Here is a 6,000-nt window from a genome sequence, read left to right on the forward strand (position 1 = left end):
GTGAAATATCTGATAAATTAAGGAAGCGGTATTGTAAGTTACTAGGTCGTATACACTTAGGATACCAAGAACGGCAAATAATTCATCTAGATGAGTAGGCTGAATGTTTTGCGCGACAATTCGAAGAGCTCTTTTTTGAAAAACATATAAGGGGGCGATGTGAGATGAATATGTGCATCCCCAAACAGATATACAGTAATTAATATGTGAATGGACAAAGGCGTAATAAAGGTTAACAAGTACATCAACGGGGAAAAAATTTCGGCATTTGGAAAGTGCATGCATGCCGTATGAGGCTTTTTTAATCACTGAACGGACGTGTAAATCAAACTTGAGATAATTATCTATCACAATACCCAAAAATTTTGTGTTGTTAGCATGGTGAATAGGCCGGTTATTGTAAATTACTTCTGTATGCTGAGAAACAATTCTTCTGCCAGAGTGAAAAAGGATAAAGACGGTTTTATTAGGATTAAGGTTGATTGCATTCGCCATGCACCATTTATGTACATTTTGTAATTCTTTATTTACTTTTCTAATCAGGGCACTTTCATCGCGATCTGCTAATACTAAAGTCGTGTCATCAGCATATAATACAGTTTGGGCATAAGTTAATTGGGAAGGCAAGTCATTGATATAAAGTAAAAAAAATAAAGGTCCCAACACGGAGCCTTGGGGAACCCCGACATTAATCACCTTTGCACTCGACTGTGAATTTCCGAAGAAAACAACCTGATGACGGTCCGTTAGGTAACTTTCAATGAGTGTTAGGGGTGTGCCGTTGACGCCGTAACCAATTAACTTTTCTTTAAGAATACTGTGATTTAGAGAATCAAAGGCTTTGGCGAAATCGATAAATATGCCTGCTGCTAGGGAACCTGAATCAATAAACTTCCTAACTATGTCAACAAAGGTCGAAACGGCAGTTGTTGTGGAATATCCTTTTCTGAACCCAAATTGGTAGGGTGACAGAATACTATGTTTTTCTAGGTAGCTGTTAAGTCTTGCTGCTAACAGTTTTTCAGCGACCTTGCTGAAAAACGGTAATATTGATATTGGCCTGTAATTCTGGATGTTATCTTTTTCTTTTGACTTGTATAATGGAAGAACTTTCGCTACTTTCATTTTTCCCGGAAAAACTCCTGTCGAGAAAATTAAATTGACAATATGGGCTAGCACTGGAGATATTATTTCTATCACTAGTTTAGCACTTTGGGCTGAAATGTTATCAATGCCACAAGAAGCATTACGCATGCCGGTTATTGCTGACTTTACCTCATCATGATCTGTGGGAAAAAGATAAAATGAGCGAGTTGGTCGAACGAGGCATGTGGCACGGGGTTCCGTGGGATTTACATTTTCTATTGATGAAAAGTAATCGCTAAAAGCTGCACAGATATCCTCTGGTGACGTATGCGTTGTGCCATTATATGCTACTTTATCAGGAAGTTGTTGCTTTCTTTCTCTGCCAAGGTATTTGTTCACGATGCTCCAGTTTTTCTTTGAATCCTTTCCATTAAAACGGACCTGGGTAGAGAGTGTGTCTGTAGTCTGCGCCAGAGTGTTGCTTGTTTGTTATCTAGGGAGGGGTCAGGCGGGGGGTAGAGCTGGCGTGAGACTCTGTAGGCCTGCGTCAGCTCGCTGAATCAGTGCATGCGCTCCTTCGTGAATCCTCGATCCGAGGCCACCTGAGCCCGGTTTAAAGAACCTCGGGCTAAAAGGTTGGCAGCTTCGTTTCCGGGATTCCCGGAGTGCGCAGGCACCCATATCAGCTCCACTTGGCGGGGTGGGGGTGCATCGGGCGAGTGCAGTATGCCAAAAGCAGGGACATGGAGTCGGCCTCGAGCAAAATTTAGAATCGCCGTTTTAGAGACACTTCAAATGTAGCGGGCTTCCGTGCGCCTAACAGCAAGTGCAATGGCGGCTTCCTCTGCAGCCTCTGGGGAGGTGTCTGGAGGGAGAGGTAGTGTGAGGAAGAGTGGATAAAGAGGAGTCCACCACAGCTGCTGTCGCTTCATCACCCGTGCAGGCAGCGTCCACCCATACAGCGTCCGGCACGGAGCCGTACGCTCGATGGAGTGCCTTCGCACGGGCTCTGCGGCGCTGCTCATGGTGGGACGGGTGCATATTCCTCTGGAGCGGCCTGACGAGGAGCTCCCGGTGAAGGGGTCGTGGGATGGCGAGGAGGGTTGGGTCGTTGGCCGGTATTCTGATTCCGAGGTAGTCCAGGATATACCGACCTGTGGAGGTTTGTGTGAGCCTGATATATTGGGCCTGTCGGCGGGCGTCCACCAGTTCCCCGATCGTGTTGTGGAGGCCCAGGTCTAATAATCGTGGGTGTGTTGAGGGGAAGATGAAGTGCTACTTTGAATGCCTTCAGAATCAAAGCATACAAAGCGTTTATGTCATGTTTGCATAGCTGTTAGTATGGTGTATTGTACAGCACACGGCTGAGGACAAAGGCATGAATGAGGCGACATAGGTGGCGCTCTTTCATGCCTCTATGATGTCCCAAAACCCTGCGGATGAGGAGCGATATCGCGCCTACAACCTGCTTGAGTTTCTTGAGGATTGTGGTGTTTTTGCCACCGTTCTGGATGTGCAGGCCCAATACACGGAGGGTGCACACCTCAGGTACCGGGTCACCATTCAGTTCAATGGCAATGGGGGAGCGGGGACAGCGGCGGTTCTTAGGCCGAATGACGAGCAGTTCGGACTTCTCTAGGGAGCAAGATAGACCGATGGTGCGTGCGTAATTTTTGGTGAGTGTGGCTGCTTCCTGTAAGGTGTTTTCTATGCCGTCGTCACTGCCGTGGGTGGTCCACAGGGGGATATTGTCGGCATAAAGAGTGTGCTTCAGGTGGGGAATAGCTGCTAGATTTCGGGCAAGGGGGGTGAGGGTAATGTTAAAGAGAAAGGGGGAAAGGACGGACCCTTGAGGGGTGCCGATACTCTGAAGCGTGTAGGAGGGGGAAGACAGAGGGCCGAAGTGTATTTCAGCCGTACGGTCAGTGAGCAATGCTTGAATGTAGGCATACGTGCGCACACCCACATTCAATGGGGATAGGGCAGTCATGATCGCCTGATATTCAATGCGATCAAAAGCTTTGGAAAGATCCAAAGCTAAGACTGCCTTGGTGTGACCTGGAAGAAGCGGGTCAAAAAGGTCGTGTGTGAGTTGCAGCATGGCGTCCTGTGCGGATAGATGGGGGCGGTATCCCACCATGCTATGCGGGTAAAGATTGTTGTTCGCCATGTGACTTGTGAGTCTCGCTAACACAACATGCTCGAGGTGCTTCCCGAGGCATGAGGTTAGTGAAATCGGGCGAAAGTTTTGGATGGTAAGTGGTTTGTTGGGTTTGGGTATGAATATTACCTTCGCGTGGCGCCACGACTGCGGGAGGTTTCCCTCCCTCCAGCCCTGGTTGAAGTATTTCGTAATCTGGGTGATCGATCGGTCGTCCAGATTACGGAGCATGGAGTTTATGATTTGGTCTGCACCAGGTGCGGATTTGGCGCGGAGAATCAGGAGGGCCGCTCTGACTTCCGTCTCCGTGATGTCGGTGTCGAGTGTATGATTTGCTTGTCCTGTGTAGTGGGGTAGAGGTGCTAGGGCGCCTGGAGAGGTGTACATGGTATGATATGATGATACATGGTGTACATGGTATGATGGTGTGATTTATTTGCCGTTATTAATAAAGATGGGGAACCAGTTTACTTAATATTTGCAAACCGTACGGCGCATTCCTCTACTTCTTCCAGTTCTGTTAAATCCTTTTCTGTATGGGAATCTGAATTGATAGCGGCATATTCAAGTTTTGATCTTATGAGAGTGTTATAGGCTAGAAATTTCCAGCTCCTAGCTGCACCTCGGACTTCATGACGAACAAAGCACAGTTTGCGCAGGCTGATGATCTAATGTGTTCGTTGTGGTCGTGCCGTTTAAGTTGAGAGCTTAACAGAACACCGAGATATCTTAAATGTATTTGTATATGATTTCAGTCTCCCTTTCGATTTCAAGGGGTGCATACAAGCAGTCTCCTCTTCCCAATGCGAAGGCGACGCTCATCGTACACAGCGAAGCACGCTCCTTTTGACCTCGCAAATCCTTTATTTTCTTAAGAAATTGCATTTTGTAGCCAATAGAGTGTCTTCAAGCTGCAGCAAAGGGACAGCATGGGAACGCACTGCCCGTTCCACTCCATTTCAGAGGGCAGCAAAATCAACGTGTTAGATTCTGTTCGGAACCTATCGTACTGAGGCGTGAGATACATATTTTCATAGCGTGCTTGTGTTTTTGACAGCAAGTTTCCGTAATTTTGCTGCGCCTCTTGAAGTGCCTTTTTTTCTTGCTCACCTCAAGAGTACACCTCGATCAGTTGTTATTCTGTCACTGATCTTTTTCTTGCCTTCCCTTCCACTACCCTATCTTCTTCAGGAACTACCTACGGCACAATGGAAGCCCTGTCTACAGCCCCGGAAAACAGGTCCTTGACCACCGATTCAATATACAAGACTTTCACCGACAATCCCGTCTACTTTCTGGCCAACCTACAGCAGCTCGGTGACCCACGTACTCGGGACTATCCCGTCGTGATGAACCCTCTCTTCGTCTTTCCGCTCGTGTTGTCCTACATATACTTCGTCAAGGTGGCAGGGCCTCGCTGGATGAAAGACCGTAAGCCCTTCCGCATCGATGGCTTAGTGCGTGTGTACAACCTCATCATGGTGCTTCTCAATGCCAAGCTCACCTACCTCCTCTTGTCATCCCTCTACCTTCCCGGCGGGAGATACAGCCTCTGGTGCCAAGGAATATCTGGTCTTTTGGACGACGGTTTATTGGAGCTGTACAGGACAGGCTGGATCTATGTGTTGATGCGCTACGCAGACTTCCTGGATACGGTTTTCTTCGTGCTTCGCAAGAAGTTCAACCAGATTACGCATCTTCACGTCATACACCACGTCTTAGTGGCACTAAATTGCTGGTTCTGGGTACTGTTTGCGCCAGAGGGGCAAACGGCCTTCAGCCTGGCGCTTAATAGCTTCGTGCACGTCGTGATGTACTCTTACTACCTGCTGGCTAACATGGGACCCACGGTACGAAAGTACCTGTGGTGGAAGAAGTACCTAACTACGTTTCAGATAATTCAGTTTGTGATCATCTGTACGCACATGTCAATACCACTTTTCGTGGACTGTGGGTTTCCCCATTATCTCATATACATGGGAGTCGCGCAAACAATGCTGGTGTTAGTGCTCTTCCTGAATTTCTACAAAAAGTCCTATATTGAGCCAGAACGTCGCAAGACGGAGGCTAAACTAACGGCTAGCTTCACCAATGGCAAAGCCGTCGGTGAGACATCGGAAGGCAAAAAGAGCATCTAGCCTGCCAGCACTTCTTTATACTTGTGTGTAAACGAGAATTTCCTAGCTTCGATAGAGACCTGGACTGGTCTATGCGTGTTTGGTTTTGTTTCCTTGTTGGGGAATCGGATCGTGAGGAAGAGGGTTAATTAGATCACGGTGCTGCTTTGCAGAGAACTGGAAAGAATGAAACCTGGGATTGCAAGGAAATCTAAAGTGTCGTGTCGAGAGCAAGTTTCATGAAGGTGTTGCGACTTTATGGAAAGGCAGCACTTGCAGAAGAGGGTAGCGAAGGAAGAGCGACACACAACTGTGCTGAAGTTATAAATTTATTCCTGAAGAAGTCGATCTGCGCCTTTTATGTGCCAGAGAGATAAATACGCGCACGCGCATCTCCTACCAGAGGCATCAGAAGGAGGTCTACAAGAACAACCAAAAAACAGCTTCTCGTGAAACGATAGTGTGAAAAGCTTATCACCTCAAAAAAACATAAGCAAAAAATGCGACACCATAATCCAGAGAAACCGTGGCCACAGCCGAGTCAATGAAGGCCAACAACTAGCACGGGTGTGTCAAAGAAAAATGTACAAACAAATAAATATCGATTAAGAATAGTGTATGAGGAGCCAAAACAAA

The 6,000-nt window shown here is 47.2% G+C and overlaps 1 pseudogene across 1 annotated transcript in view; it reads left to right on the top strand.

Moving 5' to 3' along the window:
* The window catches only part of LOC149372804 (very long chain fatty acid elongase AAEL008004 pseudogene), a 56,426-nt pseudogene extending 51,041 nt beyond the window's left edge, over positions 1 to 5,385 (top strand). Inside the window, exon 2 of the transcript XR_016287042.1 lies at positions 4,439 to 5,385. The product of XR_016287042.1 is annotated as a very long chain fatty acid elongase AAEL008004 pseudogene (transcript). The remainder of the gene's footprint in view (positions 1 to 4,438) is intronic.
* The last annotated feature ends 615 nt before the right edge of the window (positions 5,386 to 6,000 follow it).

The sequence above is a fragment of the Amblyomma mixtum genome, chromosome 1, assembly GCF_055824585.1.
Source record: "Amblyomma mixtum isolate Tamu chromosome 1, ASM5582458v1, whole genome shotgun sequence".
Lineage (NCBI taxonomy): Eukaryota > Metazoa > Arthropoda > Arachnida > Ixodida > Ixodidae > Amblyomma > Amblyomma mixtum.